This window comes from Camelus bactrianus, chromosome 30 (assembly GCF_048773025.1).
Source record: "Camelus bactrianus isolate YW-2024 breed Bactrian camel chromosome 30, ASM4877302v1, whole genome shotgun sequence".
NCBI classification, from domain to species: domain Eukaryota; kingdom Metazoa; phylum Chordata; class Mammalia; order Artiodactyla; family Camelidae; genus Camelus; species Camelus bactrianus.
The window spans coordinates 16475548-16501235 of NC_133568.1; positions in this window are offsets into that span (position 1 = coordinate 16475548).

The following is a 25688-nucleotide window of genomic DNA, read 5'->3' on the forward strand; positions in this document are numbered from 1 at the left end:
GCTGGTGATTTTTCTCGGCAGGAAAAGTGACAGACCACAGCTACGGCTGGCCTGGCTCCCCTACTGCTCTGGGTTTGGGGAGACGGCCTGCATAATAACAATAATAATAGTAGTAGCAGTAATAATAATAATGATGGTAATAATAATTGCTATTTTGTGCTTAAAGTGGGGGAAGTGCGAATCACTTAGACTTCCTACCCTTTTGGTTCTAACCAATTAAAGCGCTCAATGGGATTAAAGAGTCACCTGTAAAATTGGACTGTGGGGTCTTCCATTTGGCTCTCCTGTCTGTTTTGTTGGGGTTTTTTGGGGGTGGGGCTGGTAATTATGTTTATTGTTTATTTTTAGGGGAGGTACTGCGGATCGAGCCCAGGACTTTGTGTATGCTAAGCATGTGCTATACTCTCCCCCCAGCTCGCTGGTCTGAACTTAGAAGCTCAGCCACAGGTCTTCTCAAGGCAGGCAGCTGTCCCTCGAGGAGGGGGCCGGGCAGGGGAGGAGGGCAGCAGGCAGGTCTAAGTGAGAACAAGCAAACCATGTTCATGTTTCACTCAGGGAACTGGCTCCTGGCAGATGTGATCCATCAGGTTCGCCTGCTTCTCGTGGATGTCACCGAGCAGAGAAATCACTCCTCCCCTGTCTGGAACAGCATGTGAGGGGTGGGGAAAGGATGCAGAAATATTTATCCCAATATTTCTCACTTTTGGGCCCGGGACAAGGGGGAAAAATATAAGGGGCAGGGTTATAGGAATCACAGTGGTATACCTTTAATAACTGTAATCGTTGAGAACTTCTCCCAGGTACCAGGTATTCTGATCAGGGTGTTACATGCATACTTCATTGAAAGTGGTTTTGATTTCTTGACAGGGGACCGACTAGAAGCAGTGGACTTGCCAGTTTCTCTAACAGTCACTGGCCAAGCTTTGCAATAGCAAATTGCTTTCACCCCTAGATGGCCATCAGGGACTGTGACTGACTACAGGCTGGGTCTGCCCTGGGCACTAGGGATCAGGAGCTTGGGAAGAGAAGGAATTTTCTAGATTTTGGTGTGTCAAGCCTCTGGTCAAGGTGGTTGGTTCAAGGATGAGAACTGACTCGGGTTAGACCAGGAGACAGAATCCTGGGACTTTCGTTGGACCTTCTCTTCCTCAGAACCAGCAGCTGCTTTGTCAGTGGAGGTTGCTAACTGTATGAGTAACGTAAACCTGGGGATGTTGGGGGGGGGGCCCTTGTTGGGGGATCCCACTTGGGACGAAAGCCAAACCAGAGGTCATGTCTTTCTGATTTTGTTCAAGCACTTGGCTCCCTCCCTAAAATCTAGCTAGGTGTACCTCTGGCTTTCCAATCAGGTGAGGCTGTGTGTCCTCCCTCCTTTTTTGAATGGGGTTTCTGTTGCATACAACCAACAAAGTGTTGCTAATGTATCTGTGGATCTTTCCAATGGGATGAAGAGTCTTCAGAGAGTTTATTGTGGAAATTAAGTAGAAAAGTGCACACCTAGTGAGATACGATGTTCTCAGAGCGTCTGTGACCCAAAGTAGCTCAGCCCCACCTCCAGGCTGAAGCAGAGCCCCTGAAGATGCCACCATACTCACTCTTTTAAGTTTAGGAGGAGATGTTCTAGTTGCCTACAGGAGTGGTATCTGAAGGCATCAGCCAGCAGCCTGGAGTATCTTAGCTGGAGTTGATTGGTCCGGTTTTAGTCACTTACTGGGGATGGGGAAGAAAAAAGGATGTGCTGAAGGCATTCTGTTACATGGGGAGAAGCTAGGAAAGGTGTATGTTATGTGGTCAGGGCGACTGTGGAGGGTTCCGAGCACAGAGTATTAGAGTGGGGCGGACTGAAGTCGTAGGAAGAGGTGAAGGTGAAAAACATCAAGGTTTGGTTGGGAGAGACATGATGGGAAGTATAGTTAAGATGAATCTTCCCGAGTCCTGACTCGGACTGCAACGACTCTCCCCTACCTTTAGACAGTATTGGAACAGAAGCCATGTGACACATCAGGAAAACGGAGATTGATAAAGATATGGCTGTGATCTGAGTCAGACTCTCGTGTGATTGTGGGTGTGAGTGTAGGGGGCAGGCGGTCTGCGTGGGACACTCATGTGTGATTGTGTGTGTTGGTGGGTGTAATGGGGGAATGGGTGTGATCTGAAGTGGGCCCTGGGTGTTTGCACGTGTGTGCCCCTGTGTGCATATGTGCTGCTGGGGGTGGGGGGAGGTGGCGGGGGGAGGCTAGAATCAGTAGAGGGTGGGCTTGGCCGACAGGCAGCTGTCAGCCAAGGGGCCCTTCCACTTGTAATTGAGAAATAGCAGTGTGCTATCTCTCCCAGAGCGGGATGATAGTAATTAATTGTTCATTGATCCTGGCAGGTCAGCTAGAGGTCAGTGACGTTACTCCAGTGGCCTTCTAGTTTGCCAGGCAGCTGGGAGCAGTGGTTTGAGACCTCAGTGGGAACTGTCCTGTGCCCTAAACCCTGACGAAAGGTGATGGGATAATTATGGTAACCTTGATGTCTATTATTACAAATAATACACAAGTGAGCCATTCAGGAAAGCCGTGCCAGCACACAATCTAAGACTTGGAAAGGAGGAGGAGGAGGAAATGTGTGCGACAGCGGACGTGTTTCAGCACAGAGTGGGACGCTGCAGTTGGATTACCACGGTCACTATCAAAAGCTTGAGTAAGGGTCCACCTGGGTATGAGGCAGCACCTGGAGAACCGCGTAGGTCTCATCGCTGATCCGTGAGGGTGAGCGCAGTCTGAGACAGAGATCTCGTCCACAGTCTGAAGGGCACACCCGGTGAATAGATAAAATCAGTTTGAGGTCAGGCCCCAGCTCTTCTGCAAAGCCTTCTCCCGTCCTCCATGTTCTCCTAGCCTCTGACATCCTCTGACACGTGGTGGGGATGCCAACCTTTCATCTATGCAGTTTCTTTATCCAATGAATATTAATGGAACCCCTCTTTTGTGCCAGGGACTCGTGTTACATCTGCGTTTCCGTGCAATTCATATGGGTCCTGAGTTACCCTCCTCATCTATGTCTCCCCTCTTCATCCAGACTCTCAGCTTCTGGAAGACTGGCAGCACGCTGGGTACCTTAAACAACAGCCATAGCAAACATCAATTGAGTATTGCGTTGTGCCAGGCACATAGTAAGCGCCATGATGCTCAGCACCGGGGGATACATGTACTAGTCTCTTAAGAAATATTGATTGATTAAAAAATATGGAACCTAAGCATTACATTGATCGTGGGGATGGAGGGGGTGGGGGGAGGGCGATGCTGTGGTGAGACCTTAGTAGGCTCACTGTTTCCTAGAGAAGAGATTCAAAGTATTAACCTTTCTAATTGTCTGCTCTTGTATCTTCAAGGCTAGGGGGAGAGATTATTGATGGCGTCTGTAATTGTGTGAATTTTCTTCAGTGAAATACTATCTCTGAGTTATGACAGAGCTCATAGAACAATCTAGTGTCTACGTTTCAGAGGCGAAACCGTTTTACCGCAGGGGAAAGAGTGTTTCGGTGAAATCAAGGGCCTGCTTTTCTTTTGAAATGTTGATGTTTCCTTTCTGTGCATCTGCGCTTCCCTGTAAGGTGGGGCTGGACGTGGCTGCCTTTTGCAGCTCTTCCATAAGACACAGCTCTCTCGCTGAAAGAACCCTCCACCTGTCTGACGCCTCCACCCCCAAATGCGAACCCAAAGGACAGCTTTTGGAACACAGTGTGGCGTCTGAAGGGTGCTTTTTGGAACAGCTTCTTAAAACTTGGTCTCTTGCAGGCTAGGACCCCAGGCCCCTGTGGGTTTCCTCCCACCTCTTTCCCTGTTTATCTCAGTCCCCTGCATGGGCTCCCCAAGTGTTCCTCCTTCTCATCTGAGTTCGCCATTTCATTTGCCACCTGCATCCTCTATCCCCAGAGAGATAGATGTGTCTCCCGGGCCCAGGTCCCTAATTTCTTTGGACTTCCTAGGCATTAGTTTCCAGAATGATCTGTAAGCACCTCGAATTCAGTAAATAAAAGTGGAAGGCACCATGCACGCCTCTCTACCTCTGTATCCTCATCCCCAAAGCTGTCCTCCATTTAGTAAATGACAGCTTCACACCCTGTTACCCAAGTCAGAAACCCGGAAGTTATTCTGAGCCTCTCCTTCCCCTTACGCCTCTTGCCTAGTTGGTGCCAAAGCCCTGTGATGAGTCTGCCTCCTGAGTCTCTTTTGCATCACTATTCTCTCTTTCACCTGCGGGCCACCAGCCTGACCCAGTCCTCACCACCTCCTTCATAGGTGGTTGACATGACTCCTTAAATTGTCTCCCTTCCTTCTCTCTTGCCCATATCCCATTCATTTTCCACCCACAATTAGAGATCTTTTAACTAATACAGATTATGTCCATCTTTAAACTCCTCCAGAGTTTTCTAATACTTCTAGAAGGTCAAACACTTGGCATGGTTTATAAGGACCATGATACTTAGGCTCCTGGTCACCTCTGCTGCCCCAGACACTGTCCTTCCCATATGACAGCCATGCCACATGACCATCGCTGTCCTGTAGACACCATGCTTCCCCCACGCCCCATGAAGGGGATGCCCTCAACCATTGGCACCCCTACTGTCCTTGAAGGCTCAGCCTCCGGGCAGCCGCCACCACCACACCTGCCCCATCTCTGTGACCAGGCAGAGCGACAGTCTCCTTGTCCTGTGCTCCTGTAAATCCTCAAAGGTATGTCAACACTTAATACTAGTAGCTGATACTTAGGGAACACTCACCGCATGGCAGGTGATGGACTAAGCACTTCACTTTGTTTGCTGGGTTAGTCTGCACAATCTAGTGAAACAACTCCATCTTTAGTCCCATTTTACAAACGTACGCCCCATGGCAGAGCTGGATCTGAGCTCACGTCCAATCAGAGCCCACAGTTGGAACCCTGGCTCCGCACTTCCTCTCCTCCATGCGGAGCCGTCTTTGCTTGGAGATCTGTCCTCCTCACTTAAGTGTGAGCTCCCTCCAGGGTACGGATTTGCTTTGTTCAGCAGTTTTGGGTTTTTTTTTTTTTCCTAACCCAAGTGCCTGGCATATTGCAGGAGCTCAGCAATTTGTAGAAAGAAACTAATTCTGGATCTGTTTTCTCTAGAATGTATTCAATTTCTCAGATTGTGCCTTTTATCATCTAAAATGTGACAAAAAATTAATTTTATATCTGGCATCTTCATGGTCAAGCAAGAGAAAGCTTTCTTACCCCAGTATTTATCTGTGTAGCCATAACATTTCCCTATGAGCTATTTAAGATGACTTTCCAAAATTTAGAGTCTTGAAGGCAGACGGGCAGCACAGAAATTATATCCACTTGGAAAATGTCCCTTTCTCTCTCAGGTATCAAGCTCTTTTAAAATTAGCTTCTGAATATGAAGGACCCAGCTCTTTAAAGTTTAATGTCCCAGCCGTTTTAATTGTTTCTTTCAAAGTACAAAAGAGCAGCTGGGCCACATCGGCACTAATCACTCGCCAACTTTCCTTTTTACAAAAACAGTTAAGCTCTTTCTGAGATTTAAAATCATTCCATCTGAGACCCCTGCTTGGCACCTACGTTTGCACTCACATAAAATGAGCCTAATTTCTGCTTTTAAGAAACGTGTTGAGAAAGCAATTTTTGGTTTCGTACTTTTTTCAAAAAAAAAAAAAAATTATGTAATAAAGTGTAATAAAATTTTTAAAGTTTTTCTGTCTTTTTCCTCTACCAATGTCCCTTTGCTCTTCTCAACTTGAACTGGCCTTGTAAATTTGAATTTCAGATAAATAAATACTGTCCCGTGCATAAGATTTGGGATATACTTACATTAAAAATATATTTGTTTATTTGAAATTCAAATTTACTGGTGCCCTGTGCTTTTATTTGCTAAATCTAGCAACCCTGGCCTGGGAGCCTCCTGTTTCTAGCAAATGGAAAACACTAACCTATATGATGAACAATATCCTGAAAATTAATAAGGAAACAAATAAATAAAGCTAATAGCATGTCTTGGGGTATCTTATCACACACACAGACTCACTGGTTCTTGATAAAAAATTCTTGTCTTGCCATCCAGAAGGATAAATGAATGTAATTTCTGTAACCATAAATAGTCCTTAACAATGAACTACAAGCATTTCTTGAAAATGTATATGTTTTAGGAGACTTGGGACCCAAAGGGGAAGGTGGTAAAGTCCCTATCCTGGGGTCACATCCTAGGTTTCATGAAGCAAGAAAGAAAATGATTAGTGTAACCCCGATGAGGAGTGGAGAGGATTTCAGGGAAGGAACAGAGCAATAGGAGAGACAGAAAGGGAGAGAGAGAGAGAGGTGCTTTCCCTTTGTAAACTGCGGGAAGCTCTCTCCACCCCTCCCTCCTCCCTCTTCCACCCCAGATCCGGGGCTGGGGTGAGTCCGGGGGGTCTGGGCGGAGTCAGCGCCCGTCACGGGCATGCCCCCTGGGGCACTATTTGGCCCTGGGTCTGAAATTGATTCTTTCTGGATTTCAGGGCCGCAGCAGCAGGCAGGAGCTCCTGCTGTCACTTCCAAGACTTTTATAGACTCTGACAGCAGCAAAGGCTCCCTGTCTTTTGTCTTTTGTATTCTGTTTGTGTTCATCCTCTAATCCACATGGGGAATAACATGAAGGGGCCCGAAGGGGAGGGCCTGCTCCACGGCTGTGTGCTGGGAGGACAGTCCTAGGAGGAAATGGTGAAGTCCCCCTGCCCCCAGGCTAGCCTTTTTGATTTACACACTCGCTCTGGGATCTCCTCTGGAGGAAGAGCTTTCTGGGCTCACCACCTGGAATCACCCAGGGTGTGCACGGCATCACAGGGTGGGAGATGTAAGGAATTCCAGGGCAAGGGTGCTACTCCCCCAGGCACTTCTAGCCTGTTTGGGGAAATAAGTACTTAAAATAGACAGGCGAGTGCAGAATGAGAGATATATTAGTGCATGTGGCTTCAGAGCAGGAAGCAGTTTGTTCCCAGGGCTGAAATGATGCAGGGGTCTTCGGAGAAGAGACTTGAGTAAGCCTTTGAAAGGAAGCCAGGAATCAGATAAGATGAGCCAGTATGATGCCCTGGTAGGCAGGGCCAACGGAATGAACAGGCAGAGGGGTGAGAATGGGCAAAAGCAGCTGGGGGGCAGAGAATGTGTGTTTAGAGAGTCTTCTGCTCCAATATGAATGGCTCCCCTAACACAGGAAACTGGGTTGCAGTGGTGGTTGAGAGCTTCTCAAATTTGAGCGAGCATCGTCTGGAGGACAGATATGGTTGAAATACACATCACCTGGCCCTCCCAGAGTTTCTGATGCAGTGGGTCTGATTGGGCCCTGAAGTCTGCATTTCTAACAAGTTCTGGGGGCTGCGGGTCTGGGGAACACCCTTTGAGATCCTCTAGCCGACTCTGCCTGGGAGGACCAGAACCACTTCCCTTCCTGATTCATTCTGTCCCCACTTCCTGGAAATGGCTGTTCTCGAAACTGTTAAACGTAAAAGGTGATATTGACTATTTGCTCATTTTTGTTTTCTTATGATTGGCAGGAGGGGTGGAGGAGGAAGAAAGCTTTCCCAGTTTCTTTTTTGCATCTACACAATCTTTGGAAATCCAGCTATCATTTCTTGGGAGCTATTCCCACCCCGATCCCAGTTCACCCCTCACCCCAGTTCACAGATGATTACAAATACCCAGCAGGACTCAAGTATTCACATCAGTCTTTCCCTCTTCCTTGTCCGTCCAGTGAAGGTACCACTGTCAGGTGGGGATGCTAGATTTGGGCAGTGTTCTTAGTGAAGCTTCAGGGTTAAGCACGTCCTTTGTGCCCTCCACCCCTGGGAATACTAAAATCACCAGAATTCAGGTAGAAGGAGCAAGAAAGGGGTTCAGTGAGGTTTGGCATTTTAGACATGTCATCAGTTGTCACAATATTACAGGCAGGCTCCAGGACCGAGAAAATGAAACCCATCCAACAGAGATCTTAACAGGGAGAGGCGGCGTGGAGGTGGTCCAGCCCTAACCTGCGGGAGGAGCTTGCGTCACTGACAGTGAGCACGGAGTAAAGAGGGGTCTTCTCACTGAGGTCTCTACTGTGTATTTCTTGCTGCTTCCCCTAATGTATTTTTTTTTCTCTCTTTTGTCGTGGTTGTTAAACTGCCATGTCACTTTATTACCCTGGAAAATTTGAAAAGGGGTTACGAGTCGGGAAAGAGATGCTGAATGGTCACATCTGCTCTGTTTTGGACAACATGGAAGAGGGGTTTCCTCACCTTCCAAAGCAGAACTTTTGAGCTAGAGCACCACTGTGTGGTCTGGAGACCACCCCTCGGGGCTGCAAATGGTCATGGCTGATCTGGTGTCCGTAAGAAGAGACCAAAGCAAGGAAAGCAGTGTTATCTGGAGCAGATAGGAGAGAGATGTCTGAGAGGTGTCGGGAGCGCCATCAACCAAGGTGGCCCAGGCTACTCGGAAGTGTTGGCAACCTATGGAGTCTAGGCACGGGGGTCAATTAACCCCACTGTCTACTCCAGTTACAGCCTTTTCCAGGGATGACAGGTCAGGTGGCTTCCAGCTCCTCGACCCTGTCTAACTAGGGAGGAAGGACTCCCTCACGCTAAGAGGTCCAGGGCAGCTCTCCTCATCCTCGGTTTCCACCAGGATTTTTCTCTTCCTTGTCCCTCCTTCTTCCCTGCTCCTCCCTTGCCCTTGATCTTGAAAGGCTGGCCTCCTCCTGTCACCTGGAGTGGGGAGGAGCAGGGCGGCAGGGGGGTTATGAGAGCACTATTTGCTTTCAGACTAAAATGGATTATTTCTGGCTATCTGGATCTGCTGCCACTGTGGACCCTCTGTTTATATTCTCTTCACGGATCAGACAAGAAACACGGATTGAATGCTAATGGCAGGCAGCCACCGCCTTTCTCCAGGTGGGAGGAGCCTCGTGCGGGGGTCATGCGGCTGAGCTTGGTCTTGGCATCCATACAAAATCCCGTGTGGCCTCAGGCAACTTCAGTTCCCTTATCTTTCTGAGATGCTCACCTGTGACTCTGCAAGAAACATGGAAACTATGTCAAGAAAGCCACTCCTGAAATCCTCCTGCGGGATCTGGAAGGGTTAGGACAGGCTCTCTGTCAGGAGTACACGCTGATTTCTCGAGTTGGTTCACTGTGCCCCGACACAGAAGCGATGAGATCATTGAAACCAGTGGTTGGCTCTGAATGACTGGACATCCTCCTGAGAGATCTGAGAACGGAGGCCCGGGGTGGGAGGGAGCTGGTTGGAAGCCCTGCGGTGGAGTTGGGGAAGTCACGCTGAGCAGTCAGCGGCCTCAGCGCCCCTTCCTCCTCCCTGCGGCCCCCACCGAGCCGCCCACACGTGCGGTAAGTTGTCATCTCCACGGAACGCATTGATTCAGGAATGTTTTGTGCGCCTAGTTTTTGTTAGTACACAGAATTGCTAACTGAGTGTCTAGACAACCATACTGAGTGAATAAATAATCCCAGGCAAAATTTAAGAAAAATGTGTCTGTTAAACCGTACAGCTCACGGTGGATACCTGCACGCATGATTTCTTTTTTTCTCCTCGATGATTGAAAATCAGTCATGAACTCTGGCCTTTAAGCACTTCCAGGGTCTGGGACGCTCAGGCTGGGAAAATCATCCTAGTTTGGAATCTGGAGGAAGGCTCCAGGGCAGACGCTGTTTGGGCTGCCCTGTGCCGGGGGAGGAGGCGGGGCGCACACTCTCGAATCCCCTCCCTCCTGTCCCCTCCGAAGCCTCCTGCTCCATCGTCAGCGCAGGGACGGACCTGGCTGTCCGTGCAGACCCCGCTCGGCTGCCAGCTTCCAGGCTGTGTCTTGGCAAGCGGCTTGTCTCCCCAGATCCCTGACACAGGCTAATTGCTTGTAACAAAACTTGGCCTTAGAAATGTCAGGCATCACGGGGATGGGGAGGAGGAAGGAGGGAATCAAAAACAACAAGAGGAATTTAGCAGAAGCCACCGCGGAGAGTGCAGCCCCTGGGGCTCCCTGGGCCGGCCAGGTTCATTAACTGATCTGGGTTTAGAAGGTCACCACCTCGCCCAGCAGCTGTTCCAGCCCCGTGGCCCCCAAGTAGCTGCTGTCACAAGAACACCTTGGTAAGAGCAGGGAAGTGTCAGCGGGCCCGTGGCACCTGAGAGCACTCTGAGGTCTGGCCCAGGTCTGCCCTCCTCCAAATGCCAAAGCGAAAACATTTATTAAGCCAGTTCCTTCCAGTCCGCTGGGCCCATCGCTGACAGGAGGCAGGCTCCTTCAGAGGCCCAGCCTTGACTTTCAGAGGCCATGGGGCACATTCCTGACCACATGCCTCCCACTACATCTGCTCTGGGAAGCTAAGAAATGGCAAGCAGGACCCTGGTTTCCCCCACAAAAAACCCTGTTTTGGGTACATTGCTGATCTCCTGTTTTAGAGCTCTGGATCTCACACTCATTCAAAAGCTGGTAACAGTGAGATTTGGCTTCTGCAAAACTGCCTCTGAGCAGAGAGATCTGGCCAAAGTCCCTGCCCCGGGCAAAGTGAGACTGGGCTTCCCCTCCGGGGCTGCAGGCCCTCCCTTGGGTTTCCGCCCCATTACCCCCAGCCCCTCAACCCCGGTCCAAAGCCACCCCTACATTGCGTGGATCCCCAAGTACCCGTGAGTGTGTCGTTTCCGGTTCTTCCCACCCAAGCGTCAAAATGAAACATTCATGAGGTCAGCTCCTGGCCTCCCTGCTGAGGTCACCTTATGTGATCAGAAGCAGCTCCTTGGCACACAACAAAAGCCCCACGACTTGTACTCTGGTGTCCAAAGGAGACAGTGTGGAGGTTGAAAAGCCAGATTCCCTGCGTTCCTCTCTCTGCACCTTCTAGCTGGGTGACCTTGGGCCAGTCACTTCACCACCTTATACCTCGATTCCTCCCCCCCCCATAAAAGACTATGGTATCTGCGTCCCTGGGGTTATTGTTGAGGGGAGGGTATATAGCTCAAGTGGTAGACCACGTGCTTAGCATGCATTAGGTCCTGGGTTCAATCCCCAGTACCTCCTCTAAGAATAAATAAACAAATCTAATTACCTACCCCCAACAACAAAAAAAAAGACCTAGGGTTATTGTGAGGATTAATACTTTTATACTTGTAAAGCCCTTAGAACTATGCCTGGCACCTGCTGTTAAGAGTTTATTAGTACATTACACTTGGTTCATTTGGACATCTTTGCACTCCGCCTGTTAAGGGCAGCTTTCCTTTCCCCAAAAACCCACAGTTAGGAGAGGATCTGCTTGAACAGCGTCACCCAGTTGGGATCACTGATCACCTACTACCTAGAGTTAGGTGTTAAACATACAAAAAACGAACGAGCAATGCCAGTCATTTGCACCTGCCCGCTGGAAGCAGTTTTTCACACTTAGGATGTCAGCGAGCACGTGTTGAAAACCTGGTCGCTGTCAGATGGGGCCAAGGACCAAGGGCTGGAGTGGGGAGGGGCTCAGGCACGCGGCCACCAGGGGCTGGAGCCAGGCCCCCCTGACCTGTGGTTGTTTGGCTGCTTTTTTGTAAGAGTGGAAGAGACTTAACTGACATACCAGCTAAATCCAGTATGTGGACCCGGTTTGGATCGTGCTTTGAATAAACCAACTGTAAAGCCACATTTCTGAGAGAAGTGGGAAAATCTGATCACAGACTGGGTGTCAGGCGTGATCGTGGTGTTGTAGTTGTGTTTCCAAAAGCCTTTCTTTGATTAGAAATATACATGTAGGTGTTTATAGATGGAATGATACAATGTCTGGAATCTGGGGTTTTTCCCCAGCTTTACTGAGGTATGATCTACAAATCAGTTGTATATATTTAGGTGACACAACATGATTTTTAGAAGGCAAACAGTGTGATGAGTTAGTATGTGCATACCTTGTGAAATCAGTCAAGGAAATTAACACATCAGTTACCTCACATAGTTACCATGTGTGTGTGTGTAGCGAGAACACTTCAAATTTACCCTTTTAGCAACTTACAACACAGTTATGATTAACTATGACCATCATGCTGCACATTAGGGCCCCAGAACTGACTCATCTTATAACTGGGCGTTTGTACCGTTTGACCAGCGTCTCCCTGTCCCCCCACCCCCCAGTCCTGGGTAACCACCATTCCACTTTCTCTTCGCTGACCAGTCTTATGTGCTATGGCCAGTTATTGAATTTCTCTGGGCCTCAACTTCCCCATTTGCAAAGTGGCGATACTGACGCCCCTACCTCAGAAAGACTTCTGGGTGACAATTAAATGAGTCAAGCTCATTTTCTGAGGTGACCCATCTGTGGGATCTCAGCGACACCCCCAGCTTCACACAGCCATCTCAGTGCTAATGACCACCAGGTGGGGACGTCCAGAGCAGACCTTTCTTCTACTTCCCAAACCTCAGGATCCGCCTGCCCATTGGACATCTGCCCCTCATGTTCTTCAAGTGCTGATGTAAGGGTCACTTTCTCTGTGAGGACTTTCCTGACCCTTCCCAGATAGATCTGCCTGCCTGGCGTCTCCCCCGTCCTCTGTACACAGCCTGCCATCACCCCAGTGATAGTGTTCACATGCCTGCCTCTCCTTACCATTCGAGAAGCTCCTTAAGGACAGGGACTGTTTCTAGTGCGTCTCTAAATCCCTAGGAGTTAGAGTAACATCTGGGAAAGTAGGTGCACCGTAGATGCTTACTGATGGGTGAACAGATGAATGAATGAATATATGGTCCAACTTTACTTACCAGTTTGGCTACTGTGTTTATTATAATTTACATATAACCAAGAGTCTAGTACCGTGACATGACCCAAGGGAAATGGATCTCAAAAACACAAGAACAGAGTTCCTCTTTATTTCCAAGCTTGAAGTCAGTCTTAGCAGTAAAAATACAAAGAACTAGATCACAGCAAGGTATAATATCTATTTGTTTCAATTCCTCAAATCAATCCAAACCCCGTTAATACTTAACTTAATTCTTTGGCCTTCCCCCCGCACCCAGAACATTAACAGATACGTTATAAAGCTGTGGGGTCATCCATAATTGGTCATCTCTCCGTGAATTAAATTTTAAAAAGGAAAAGTAAGATCAAAGAATAATCAGATTTCCTATTTATGCAGGACAACTGAGTTAGATTATATTTACTTTCTAAAAATAGATTATTTTCTTAAGAATCAAACATTTATTTTTATCTCAGGCAATCTCAATACATCTTACGTAGCGTTAACAAATAAATTCCAGGTAATGGGTATTACATATTTAATAAATGCAGCACGTACTGGATGGCATTTGAGCGCAAAGCATCGAGCAGGTTCTGGAGGCAAACAAAGACAGACTGAACACAGTCTCTTCCCTAAAAGGGGCCTTGTGAACAACAGAAGAGTGTGAGCCTTGAGGGGAAGGCTGAGCAAAGCTGGCCATAGAACTTATATTTCAAAACACCAAATTGAAGCTTTGAGGCATTTTGAAGTCTTGACCTAGTGACAAGGTTAATGCTGGAGAGAACTGTCAGGTCTGAAGATAAAGGAGCATGTGGGAGAAAAGGCTTCTTTAAACCACACTTGCCTTATTAATTCCCCACAGACATGGGCACCTGGAGTGTGTCCCCATTGCCAGTTGCCACAAACAACACTGTGTTGAGCGTTCTTGCACCTGTTGCCCTAGGTGGTGTCCCTGGCACGTGTACCTAGGATTGCCGGATCACCAGAATGGCACTACCCGTCCTGATAGCACATAAGGTTTAATATAGGCCAATGGTTCTCAGATGAGGAGTTCCCCCACCCCACCCCCCGGGGACATGTGGTAATGTCAGAAGACACCCTGATGTCACGTTTGGGAAGGGTGCTATGACTTGCCCTTCCTCTCCCCAGCCACTCCTCTCTCAAGGGGCATCCTGCAGACACCCACTGGGAAAAATGGAAATGACGATGTTTGGGTCTTTATCATAGTTACATGCAGAGCCATTCATGCGGAGTTGGGGACCACATCTTCAAGCTGACCCACTTGTTCTCGGTGGTTTCCACCCCTCCTACGTGCGGTCTTGGTAAGAGCCCCTCATGGCGTGTTCCAGGGATTGGCATGACGGAGTGACCTGACCGATCTCCCGACCCCTTTGCCGTTGTGAGGCAGAGGTAGCAGCATCTTTCTCGTCTGCTGGAGTGAGAAAATAAGACATTTTGGCCAAATCCCTCCATCCCTTCTCCCTCACCTTTCCCTAGTTTGGGGGATGTCTGACGCTCTCTTGAGCAGATCTTGGAGAAGACACTAAGTTAACACTGAAGCATCCTTCTGAAAAGTGACCTTCAGATTCTGAGCAGGCTGCTGCGTGAGTGTGTCCTCATGCTGGGCAGGCCTGAGGGAGGGAGTAAAATGAGGCCAATACCCCCAGAGTCGCGTTAACCTCCACCGCCCTCTCAGGAGCTCGGGGGGATTTCTGAAATTGATCTAAAATGGCAGCCAAGCTAAATAAGCCCGCAAGGACATGGGTTTCAGGCATGTGTGAAGGAATAGCAATACAATATTAAGCACCAAAGAACTCAGACAAATCTTACAGAGGAGCTTCCCTGAACCCACGTCCCCCTGTTGGTGATGTGCAGACATGGAATCAGAAGTCCTTTGACAGCAATGTCAGCCAAACTATTCATCTTGCTTAAGACTGGAAAAGGAAAGGGATCCTCTGACATGACAAAACTAATTGCTAAGGTGGGTTCATGCCAGGTATCTTGATTGTGGTGGTTTAAACACACATCCCACAACTTCTCTGACATTCCTCCCACTGAGAGAGAGTCCATCTCCCCTCTCTGTGAATCTGGGCTCTGTGATTGACTGACTAGGAGAATAATGGCAGAAGTAAGTGATGCTGTAGCAGTTTCACAGAACAGGACTTTAAGTAACAGGCAACTTCTACCTTCTGTCTGTTGGAACTTGCATTCTTGGAGTCCAGCCACGATGCTGTGAGGAAGCCAAAGCAGCCTGCGGAGAAGCCCGTGTGGAGAGGACCCAAGGTCCCTGGCTGTTGGTCCCAGCTGAGCTCCCAGCCTACAGCCAGTACCAACTCACCAGCCATGTGGGTAAATCATCCTAGAAGTAGGTCCTTCAGCCCTGCCCACCTCCACCCCTGTTGGTGCCCCATGGATCAGAGATGGGCCTTTCCTGCAGACTGGTGGGCTAAATAAATGTGGTTTGGGTGGTTTGTTATATCACAATAAATGACTCGAACACTACCTGTCCACTACAATCCCTATTAGACCATCCACCAGCATCTCACTGGGAACAGGAGATGGGCGGATGGGGAAGAGCTACATCAGTGGTCGTCACACTTAACCAGATAACGGAACGACATGGAGAGCTAGTTAAAAGTGCACATTGCTGGACAATTTCAGGAGCTCTGGTTTGGGTCTGAGTACCTTTTAAACACGTGCCCCAGTTGTCCAAGAATATTGTAGAATCATCAGATAATTAGATTATAGTCACTCTAACAAAAGAGCAAGCTCACTGGACAAAAACGCTTTGGAAATTACAGCAGTCCTGATCTACCTTCTCGTCCCACCTTCATCATTTTTCAGCTTGAAGAAGACTGGTAGTCAGCACTCTAGAAAGAGGGACAAAATATTACTTCAACCCATGTAGTCCCCTGAGGTAAAGTTTCCTGGATCTGAGTTCTTTCATTCAAATTCTGTAAGTTCAGAACTGCCAGCCCCGCAGCTCTGCCCCGGGTCCTCCCAGCTGCCTACCGCCTCCTTGGGGCAGGGAGTCCTAATGGTTAGGTGTGTGACCTTTAGCCAATGACTTCCCCTTTCTAGGGCTCAGATGGCTCATCTGTAAAATGATAATAATCATGCTGACCATCTTGTGGGATTGCCGTGAGGACTAAATGACTACTGCACTCTACTGTTTTTTTTTAAAAATTGGGGGGGGGGGTGGCGGAATTAGGTTTATTTATTTATTTAAATGGAGGTCCTGAGGGTTGAACCCAGGACCTTGTGCACGCTAAGCACGCGCTCTACCTTCCTCCCCTCGACCAATGCACTTTAGAAGCTCAGTGCACTGCCTGGCACAGAGGAAGCACTAAGTCTCTATTTTGTATTATGACTTGTCCAACAAAAGATAAAGAGGAGGGGACAGTATACCTCTCACGCAGCCTGAATTTATACCTGGAGACAGAGAAATCAAAACCAGTGGTAATCTCAGCCTGCTGCAAGCCAGGGTCCAATCACCAGGGCACATTTTGAAAAACAGAGATTCCCATGCCCCGTCTCACAGATTCTGATTCAGCGGATGTGCACGGGCTGGAGAATCTTGGCAAATAATTCCAGGGCGCTGTCAGGTTTGAGATCCAGTAGAACACTCAGGGTGCATTGTTCCTGAACATGCCGACTGCCTTGTACGTTAAAATAATTTGCAAGCTGTTGTTCCATTCCAGCCGAGTTGCATACACCTTGGGCACCCACCTGTGAGAATGAGGCTACCGTGCTCCTTAACCAACCTGAACGACGCAGGCCTCCGTGGACCAGTCCTGTTTTTAATCCTCCAAAGAGACTGGGACCCCAGCACATCCAGGGCACAGCCTCAGGCTAAGGCACGTCCCCCGGTATCTCTGCTTCCTTAACCTCCCCAAAGGTTCCCAGTAACCACCTGCACACCTGACCCCGCTCTCTGCCCACAGGATGGGAGTAAATGTCATTCCTGGAGATTTTAATTAATCGTCTTTCTATTTTTTTTCCTTTTGGGTCAGACTCTTAAGTGTCTATCATGCTGACAGTGCTCTAGGGAGTCTTTTGTTCTGAAAAGGTGAAAAATTGTACCCACAAAAAGAGTTCCCCATCCGATCAATTCTCTCTAACAACTTTATTGATTAGCTGCAGGAACATTTTTCATTTATTAATTATGAAGAAGATGTTTCAGAGATTTCTTAAAGTTAACTATTGTAATTTTTTAGAATACTGAAGTTAACATTGACTTGCCTCAAACTGCTTACCAGGGCACAGAGTCCTCAAGCAGGTATTTGGGGGTCCTGGCAAAGGCAGCTATTAAAGTGCCTGTGAGCATAGGCTGTGGTCTGAATCTTCATTTGGGGCTGATTAATCGATTACTCGGAAAAACAAAACAAAACATGGCTTGTCCTTTTCAGTAATGTGTTAGCATCAAAATATCATCCCATTATGATGTCCAGGCTAGTGATGGTTAATTAATTAATTGCCGCCAGTTAAAAACAATGTTCGACCCAGGTAAATCTTTCATTTATTAAAATCAATTTTGATAATGGCTTGGCGAAGGGATGCGGGGCCAGAGTCAGGAGTGTAGACTGACTCCTCCTTTCCTCCCTGCCCCTTCCTTTCCTTTCCCCTCCTCCTCCAACCCCCCAGTTCCCTCTTCCCCTCCCTCTTCCCCCACGCCCGCCTTCTTCCTCAGCAGTCCCGGCGCGCTGACCTGTCTGAGGCAGGTGTCTGTTACAGCCCCACTCAGCAGTGTGGTGCAGCGGCTCCTCAGGCTGTGGGTACTCTGAAGGTTACAAGTTGGCTTCCTCCTCCTGAGATGTGCAGCAGAAAGCCATCTGACGGTGGACATCCTTGTCAGCTTGATTCCACTGGCTTCCTGAGGAAGCAGGCTGGGCTGCTAGGAAGTGAGGAAATCTGTGCCAAGAAATCAGATTCTTGCTCCCCTGCACCCCGCAGCATCCCCAGCAATTTCCCTCATCACACTGGTGCTAGACAAGGCTCACGTAAGTAACCTTCCTCCTGGATGCGAGAAGGAAGGCATCCAGTTATCCAGTTTCATTCCACAACATCCTGTGTACATTGGGCTGCGTGAACCATGCACTGTGGTGACACAAACATGAATCCAGGCCCATCCCTGACCTCAGGGCTGCAGTCCACCGAAGTGGCCTGAAACCTTCTAGCATAACTGAAGAACCCTGGAGGAGAAAGCTGGTGGTGGGTAAGTAAGATCAAAGACAGGAGGAGATGCCCACCTCACCTCAAGTGCTCCAGGGGGAAAAATGGATTTGATCCCAAGGTAAAAGATTATAAAAGGGAGTATTTCTCATGGGGGGAATCAGAGAGTGCAAAAATGAATTAGATTATTGAATGTGAATCATCCCAGTGAAAGTGAAAAGGGAGCGAGAGGCAAAACAGAATAAAACAAAAAGCAAAAATCTTGGTGCTGATCCAGGAGCTCAAAGTAGACTGGGTGGTACTGGGGAGTGCTGGTGAGAGTGGGCTTACCACCATGAGGTAGAGGGGGCTGAGTCAGAAGGATCTCGGGTTCCAAAAGGGCTAAATGCAACCTCAAAAGCTCTAAACCATGTGTTTAGTGTAAGAAGACAAATGGGGAAGGGAGGGGTCCAAGTTTGAGAAGGCTGATAAGGGATTACGGGGCTACGGGGGCCCAGCTGGGTTCTCAGGTAAGAACCAGCCTTCCCAGTGATGGGAAAGCTCAGCTGTAGGGAGGAAGTGAAGGACACTGGGGACCATGTGGCCACTTGAACTGGGTTGATGTCACCCAGATAAATTGCGTGTCAGGCTCCTAAAAGAACTTACAAATGTGACCTTAGTACTATTTTCTGTTGCTAAGAAATTAAGGAAAGAGGATAGGAAAATAGGTATTGGTAAAAGTCCTCATTTTCAAATAAAAAAGAAAGGGTAGAGTCTAGAAACCTTAAACTTGAACCCTGGTAAAATTCCAGAACAGATTATTAAAAAGAAGATCAGGGGCTTTTAGAAATGAATCCAGTGGTTCTTAATAGTTAACCTGGATTTGTAAATAACAAGCGGAACTAACCACACTTCCTTTTTGACAGGGTTCTAGACTTGTGTATCACAGGTACAGCGTCATCGTGGATCATCTTGGTTCTAGCACAGCAACTAAGCTGATCTTGCTTGACATTCTTATAGGTACATTTGTAAATTCTGGGTTAAATTTGTGCAGTTAGTTGGAATCACTATCAATAAGGATTCTTACTGAAAAATCTTGGTTAAAAAATCAAAGGAAAAATTTAGTTTAGAATTCTGCTCCCAAGCCTACCTTGTTCAACATTTTTCTTAAAAAAAAGTCAGTGAAGTCACAAAAGACATGCTTATCAGATTTACAAATATGACACATCTGGGAAGGGTAGTTAACACAGCAAAAGAACAAATCAATATTCAAAGTTATTCTGTTAGGTTGGAATATGGAAATAAACCAAGAGTATAACAGGAATGAACATAAAGTCTGAGTTCAGGTTAAAAAAATCAATAGGAAAGGCACAGCATTAGGTAAGTATGGCTTGGCGGCAGTTGACATGAATAAAAGGTTGAAGATTTATCTGACCGTAAGATCAGGATAAAGCAATAGCATAATGTGACTGCTAAGAAAGAAGATGCAGTATTAGGCTCTGTCTTCATTCGGGTGCCTCCAGAAGCAGAACCCAAGATAAGGATTCCAGTACAAGTAATTAACTGGAGAGGTGACCCCACAACACCTCCTCCTGTAGGTAATGGAGGAAGTGGGAAGTGAGTATCAAGCCAGTAACTATGCAGGTGACAGGAGCTTGATGCTGCTGGGACACTCTGAGAAGGAATCTCAGGGTCACCCTGGTGGAGGGGTGAGAGAGCTGTGGTATTTATACTCCAGTGACTCCCATCCAGTCGTTCATTGAAGGCTCCCCAGAAGAGTGTTCATTCCTTGGCACTTCCGACCGTGCACAGGCCAAGTGGACTCTGGCAGACAGAGGAAGCCCTCAGGCAAAGACTGGCAGGTGCAGGCAGTGAGCTGTCAGACTGGCATGCACCAAAATGGCAAGGCTCAAGGGGATATGAGCTGTGCACCAGCAACATCTGCTACATCTCTAAGAATTCTATAATGAGCCAGTGTCCTTTCTTGTTGGTCAACCATTATCTGGAGCACCATATTTAATTCTGGTGCCACATTAAAGAGGGACCCCAAAAACACCTAAAAAAAGAAGTCCGAGGACCATGTCACCTGAAGATGGAACTAAGGAGTCCCCATTTGGACTTGGGCTGGAGGATATATGCTTGGCATCTCCTCTTGGCTGTCTAATGAGCATCTTCAACTCGACATGTCCACGTGGGAATCCAATTCCTCCCCTGCCTCCCAAAAAACCAGAACACCATGTTTGAAATAATTGTGCTCAAATACAGAAAATGCAATATGACTGCCACCTCCCACTAAAAAAGTAGTGATGCTCTTGTCCGAGAGGGATGGTGAGGAAGGGGAACTGAATAAATATTGAAGACCAAAAATCAAATGCCAAAATGCTATATATAATTTCAAAGATGCACTAAAGTTTGATATTGAAGCAATTGGTTGAAGGGATATACAAACCTTGGACAAATTCTTACTCTGAGACTATAGGAGAACAAGAAGATTCATTTTAAAAAGCTAAAAACAACACCATGGATAAACAAATAAAAGATTATTTACTACTTATGTAAGCAGATATTATATGAGTAAATATCCCTACATAAAATATATATGCATATATACACACATACAGATACAGATATATTTAACTGCCAACTATTCACTCATATGTGTATAGACATACAGCAAATTATAGCTGAGCATGACACTATGGCGGTTTTGATATTAATACCAGTTCCTCCTAATTGGTGAAAATAAATTATGACCCACCCAAGTAGAATATGAAGCTGGAGAACTCTCTGTGTATTGATAGGGAATAATCTTCAACATAGAGTTTTCTCCAGAGAAGCAGGGTCTCTCTCTTGCCATGTTTCACATGGTTTCAATGCTAAAAGGATTCTTGCCTTCCTTTCACTGCTCCTGGATCCTGCTCAGACTCCTTACTAAGCATGTGGCCTTGACAAAAAAATCCTTTAACTTCTCAGGCTCCTAGTTTTTCCAGCATACCTTTGTCCTAGGCTTGCTGTGCAGAACACTGGGGATAGGAATGAGCTTTCGAGATTGAGAATTTTATTTTCTTTTGAGTTGACCCAGGGAAAAAGAAAGCAGAGATGCCCCCAAAGCTTTTGTAGAAAGGAGCATTCGTTCCTCCTATCATTTCCTGTTACTCTAGGCAGGGAACAAAATGGCTTGTTCCTGTAATCCTGCTTCTCCTGACGAGGTCATCAGGGATGCGGTGACCTGGACCAGTAGTAATGGACACGTATAAATCAGAACAAAAGCAGAAGAACAATGCAGAGAAACAAAGAAAGCATCCGACTCCAAGTCACCTGGGTCTGTACAGTTCAGGTCAGGAGCTGTGGCGAGAGCGCTCTGGGAATTCCGAGTCAGCATCGAGCGGAGAAGCTGTCAGCTCTCATCCAGGCTGTTCCGAGACCCCCCGTGACAGTCAGGGTTCCACCGCAAACTGAATAAGCAGAAAGACACAGTGTGAATAGCAGACATAGGAAATGTCTTCTGAAAATTTGGGGGAACAGATGCAGAAAGAGGACATTTAAATGTCTAGCATTCACAAGAACAGATTCAAGTAACGGTCTACCTATAACCAAGAAGAGTTTGTTCCTGTACAGCTCTAAGAAAAGAAGTTAATGTTTGAGGCAAGATGAAAAATTAGGGTTGACCCTGACGGTGGAAAGATTTTCACAAGGGTTTCAATGTTTAATCTGCTGCTGTCAGTACTTTTTAGAGATGGAGGTGGTAACAGGAGAGAACAATTTCATCTTCCTTTCTTGCCAAATGGCCACCTTGCATTCTTGGCTGCTAAGCACTCTGGGCTTTGGAGGATGCTGGTGGCAGGCTAACAGCTCCTTGTAGTTACAAAGTGCTTCTGCATTAATTATCTTAGTTGCCTTCAACACCAGTAAGATAAATTATTATGAGGAAATTTGGGCTCTGCAAAGTGAGGGGCATGACCCAGAAATGGCGACCCAGAATATCAGTTGTTTAGGTGTGTCCCTTCTGCCACACGATGAACCATGCTACCGCTACCAGCCACCCCTCCTTTCCTCAACTTTTCCTTGACTCACTTCCATCCCTGAAGTGCCATCCATTCAGCCAAGGTTATCTCAGGAAGCCCCGTATCAAGATGAAAAAAGCTCTAGGAGGATTGTCACATTGATGGTATTATCCACCAATGAGGATGAGTATATCCAGCTGGACGCGTAGGAGATGGGAGACAAGACAGATATATTCTGAAATAAGGACGGAGAGAGTATACGAAATCTGGAGTGCACAGCACTGTTAATTATAGTCAGCAAATCTGGGCAAGAGGCCCAGAGGAAACTCTTGAGCAGCTGAAGAGTGTTTTGAGGGCATGGAGGGATCCAGAGAAAATGGACAGAAAGGCCCCAAGACAAATGTCACCTACATTGTGGTTTTACTTGGAGATGGTCCAGATCATGTGACTTGGGGTAGGTCTTCAGTTTCCATGTGGCCGGCCAGCTAAAAGAGCAGAAGAGCTGGGCTTGGTTGATGTAGACAAAAGGGAACCTGGATACACAGAGATGACTACTGAAGGGGTCAGTCAGCACTGCAGAGGGTGCTCAAGAACTGTAAATCTCGACAGAGACCATAATCCCAGGATTTGGGGCACAGATCACTCGGTCTGGTGGTTCCAAAATGTGAGTCTGCGATTTGACTGTGTCGGAACCACCCAGAGCCCTTGTTAACAAAATTCAGATTCGTGGCCCCATCCCAGACCCCTGAGGCTGAAGGTGTTGGTGGTGGGGTGGCGGGGGAGGGGGTGCTCAGCATTCCTGCAGACTCTGTGTTCAGCCAGATTGGGAACCACTGACTCTGACCATCTGTCTCTCTCGTAGTTCAAGGAGATTTCTAAGAAAGACAATGCCGGTATGAGGCATCCTGCAACCACAGATCGGTCAGGAGGCTGTAGGTGGGGACAGTACCCACAAGCGGTGTAGTTCAGCATCCACTCCAAGGAATCCAGGTTCACGGTCACACAGTCTGTGCTTGAATCTCAGGCTTGCCACTTAATAGCTGTCCCTGAGATGACTTAATATTTTTATGCTTCAATCTTTTACATGGATTTAATAATGCCTACTCCACAGGCTTAAATTTTAAATAAGATTGTGTGTGTATATATATGTATGTGTATATATATGTATACATAAATATCTCACCCAGTTGTTATTATTATTGCTGTTCTATTACTGCTCTTATAAGAGTACAAAAGACTTGCAACATAGGAAGAGTCAGAAACTGACCACCAACTTCTGCAGCATCACTGAAGCCCAGCATCAAACCATCAGAGGAACCACAGCAGAAAGTGGACCCCACGTGGCATTAGTTCCCTGTGAGGCTCATAATCCCATGCTTGCCTGAGCCACTTACATCTCTGTCCTGGTGAACATTTAGTGCTTAATCACTCTCAAAATATACCATTTTATGCCTGTGGTGGGATTGTCCTGGGCTTACGCAATAAGCCACACTAGAGGGAAAAATAGACTGGTTCCAGATCTCCAGAGGACTTAGAGAGCTCTGCGCTTTCTGTCGTGTTTAACTGGGCTCCCAATCAGATCACTTTCCTAGGATTACGGGATGGAAGCCCGAGGTATTCATCTGATCACTGTCCCTCCATGTGTGTAATTCCATTAACCACTACAGAAGCACCTTCCCAGCGCGTTTAATGGGTTTGGGCTCAGAGTCATTCCAATTTCGCATCATGCCTGGTTAGCAGAGGCCCCAGAGTGCAGACAACTTGCAGTGTAGAGGGCTTTGAGAAGCTCGTCTTGGCCCCTGTTTCTTAGGCAGAACTAACTTTTACCCAGAGGCCCGGCTACAAGTAAGTATTTCTTCAGATTTGGAACTTTCAGGAGAGACTTTATGTGGAGTGTGGTAGTTTGGTTGCAGTTGGGTTTGTTTTCTTTTCTTTTTTTTTTTCTTCTATTCCTGTTTATGTAGAGGCTGAAGAGGATGGAGAAATGACTGAGGGGCTCCCTCAATCTGACACTAAGTCTAACTGGTGTGTCTGAATTCCTTGTCATGGCTCTCCTCGGGGCTGCTGCGTTTTTGCTTCATTTATTTTCTCCCAGAATCTGGACTTCATAAATATTCAGCCTTTACAGCTGAAGTGAGGGGGAGAGAGAAATGTAAGAATAAATGCAAGGAGATGAGGTGAGGGCTCACCCCTGAGAGGCACCAACTGAGAGATCCTTCCACAGACGGAGGGAGCAGAGCCAAGCAGGCTGGAGTAGGCCCCGGGAGATTGCACCCCGCCCCGTCTTCACAAAGAGAAGGAGACCGAGGCCCAGGGAGGGAGGGGATTCTGTAGTCAAGCAGGGACCAGAACCCAGATATTTGAGTCTGACTAGTTTGGCAAAGTTAGAAAGAAAATACTGGGCAGGGAAAAGGGCAACCAAGGCTCAGGAGTTAGAGCTAAACTTGTTGGCAAACCTGTCCCTAGGATTTTTTAAAAAGTGATTTCTAAAATGTCATTACATAAGTGTCTCACTTTTTGTTGCTGTATAACAATTCAACACAAAGCTAAACAGCTAAAAATCACAATTATTATCTATCTTTCAGTTTTTGTAGGTCAGGAACCCTGGCACAGCTTAGCCAGATGCCTCGGGCTCAAGGTATCTCACATGACTGCAGTCAAGACTTCAGCTGGGGCCATGGCCTCAGCTGAAGGCCCACCTCAGTGGGGAACCCAATTCCAAGCTCACTCATGTGACTCCTGGCAAGATTCAGTTGCTGGCTGCTGGCCAGGGGCCCCCACAGTTCCTTGCCATGGGGCTCTCTTCATAGGGCAACTCAACATAGCAGCTGGCTCCCCTCAAAGCAAGTGAGGGAGCAAGAGAGCAAGAGAGCGCCCGAGACAGAAGCCTGTCTTCTTATACCCGAATTTGGAAGCACAGCCCATCAACTTTACTGCAGTCTACTCTCTAGAAGCAAGTCACTAAGTCCAGCCCACACACAAAAGGAAGGGATGGTACAAGGACATGAGCACGAGGAGATGGGGGTCACTGGGGACCATCTTGGAAGTCTCCACCAAGTAATTTGTGTCTTTGGTAGGAAATCAGAAAGTGCAGATATGCTACACTTTGTAGGCAATTTTATCTTGAAGATTTTAACTGGTTACATATTTTTTCATGACTTTTTTCTACATATATATGCAGTTTAAAAATATATCAAATAATATAGACTCTTTAGGAATACACTCTGTTAACTCAGGGATATATTATTAAATTGCTATCAATAAACATTGTTCTACATCATTTTCAATGGTTGAAATTATTTCATCATATATTCCATCATATGGACTGTGATGGTTAATTTTATGTGTCAACGTGATTGGGCCATGGAGTGCCCAGGCACCTGGTTAAGCATTATTCTCGATGTGTCTGTGAAGGCATCTCTGGATGAGATGAACATTTGAATTCATAGACTGAATAAAGCAGATTCTCCTGCCTGGTGTGGCTGGATCTCACCCAATCTTTGTAGCAGGGAGGGTAAGGGAGAACTCCCCCTCTCTGCCTGACTATTTTCCAACTGATAATTAGTCTTCTCCAGCGTATGGACTTAGACTGGAATTTACACTATTGGCTCTTATGGTTCTCAGGCCTGGGGACTTGGACTGGAGCTATACCATCTGGTCTCTGGTGTCTCCAGCTTGTGGACAGTTGATCGTGGGACTTCTCAGCTTCCATAATTATCTGAGCTAATTCCTCTTAATAAATCTTGAAAAAACAATTTTAAAATGTGTACAGTACCACAGAAGAGC